Below are 2,374 nucleotides of genomic sequence, written 5' to 3'. Positions count from 1 at the left end.
CTCAAAAGCTTCAATTGGCAGTAAAAAACATATGGGACTCTCCTCCAATAATCAATAGAACTATTATTATTATTATTATTATTATTATTATTATTATTATTATTATTATTATTATTATTGAGGTAATAATAATAATAATAATGGAATTGTAGGTAAGTGAGGCCTTATTATTATTACAAGAACTGATCAAAAAAATTTTTACAAGAAACTACTAAAGGTCAACAAGACAAGACTTGGTGCGTATAATGTATGCTTTTGAGCTTGAACTTGACCTACATGCAGTCGCAACAAGCATATACAAACACATACACAGTTCCTCCATGTTCACCACTTCACTAATTGGAGATCCAGACTGATTGATAAGACAAAGAAATTAAAGCTATGTTACTATATATGCTTACTACAATTATTCACATGAACAATAATATCAACATCCACCTCATCAGTCGGCAAAAAGCAACACACATATATATAGTTAATTAAATATGCATCAACACAAAATATTTCCTCACAATTATAACTGCTTCATCATCAACACATTAATAATATTGACAAAGTGATGTTTATAGCAACTAACTCTAATTTGATCAATTTTGAGTTACTTTTGATTTTTATAGTAATTAAAATGATTTAAAATTAAAAATATTTTTATGTTACGTCTCATTTTAATTTTATTTTAGATTATATAAATGATACATAAATATTTGAATGACTATATATCATAAACAGTAATTTAAAATTAAAAGTAAAATTTATTCTTTCAAGATTTAGTTTTAGTTTAATTAAAATTTTATATTATTTTTAATTATTTTATTAACATAATTATATAAGTAGCAAAATTTTATTGATTTTCTATTAAGGTGATATTATTTTTATTTCATCAATCAATTCCAATACAAATTTCAATTATAAATCAATTCATTTCTTTAAAGTATCAAAAGTGATATTCTAAAAACATTTAGTTGAAAATGTTCAAAAAACTTGCATTAGATACCATCTTTAAAATGATATTGGTATCAATAATAAGGAGATATTACGGGAATAGATCCTCTCTTTTTATTTTTCCTTAATTATTGGTAAAGGGTGATTTTCCATCTTACATTCTTTAAGTAGGATTAAAAAAAAAATACATGAGAAAAGATATTGAACAGTAAGAGATCACACTTTATAAAAAAAATAAGAATCTATTTTTTGAGATTCCTTATCATTTTGAGGAAAGATTAGTAAAATGCTAGCACTTATATAATACATTAAAGGGAGCCATTCAAATAAAAACGTCTAAAACGTCTTTATTTAAAGATATTTTTTAGTAATTAAAATTTAACACGTATAATCTAATAAAATCATATTATTTTTATCAAAATTAGGTCAAACAAATTAATTTAATAAAAAAAACAGTGAATCAAATTTTGAATTGGTCTAAATTAATATTATTTTTTATAAATAATAACTACAATATCCTTATTATAAATTGTAGTAATTTTATATAAAAAATAATATTAATTTAGATCTGTTGAAATTTTGATTCACTATTTTTTCAGTTAAATTAATTTGTTTGGTTTAATTTTGATAAAAATAACATGATTTAATTGGATTATATGTGTTCAATTTTAATTACTAAAAATCATCCTTAAAAAAAAGACGTTTTAGACATCTTTATTTGAGTGACTTCTTATATTAAATCCCCGTTAAATGAATATTATAACATTGTAATAAAAATTCAATTAAAATATACTCAAATAAATTATATGTACTCAGTTGTACACATTTTGTTATTCTATTTTTTTAATTATCTTCTTATCAATTTGATAAAAGAATAGATCCAAATCAATTTAATAGTAAGTTCTTTCTTAATTATTTACAAATTTTTTATTTTTTCAACCAAAATACACAAATTTTTCAATTTTCATATTTACTGAATTATTAATTTTGTAATTTATATTTTTTATTTTAGTCACATTTTCACAATTTAATTAAAATTATTTAAAACAATTGAAAATCATTTAAGTACAAATTAAAATGAGATTAAGTATTAGAATGACAAATTTTACATCACATTTTAAATTAAATTTTATGATATATAATTTCATAAATATTCATGTAATACTTTATATAACGTAAAATAAAATAAAATTTAAATCATGCATTAAAAATAAATGAAAATGAAATCGTGTCGTAACATCGAATATACATTATTGTTGATTAATTTTTTTATTTCTTTCAATATTTGTTAATTTTTATTAGATTCTATATTTTGTTTAACCACGATAAATATTGAATGAATCCTTAGTAAATGTCCTAAAAAAATGAATAAAATTATGTATAAAATATTTATCAAGTCGAATACACGCTTATTTTATATATTTATATATAT

This window comes from Arachis duranensis, chromosome 3 (assembly GCF_000817695.3).
Source record: "Arachis duranensis cultivar V14167 chromosome 3, aradu.V14167.gnm2.J7QH, whole genome shotgun sequence".
In the NCBI taxonomy this organism is placed as follows: Eukaryota; Viridiplantae; Streptophyta; class Magnoliopsida; order Fabales; family Fabaceae; genus Arachis; species Arachis duranensis.
The sequence above is the reverse complement of the archived record's forward strand: the minus strand, read 5'-3'. Positions refer to the sequence as shown.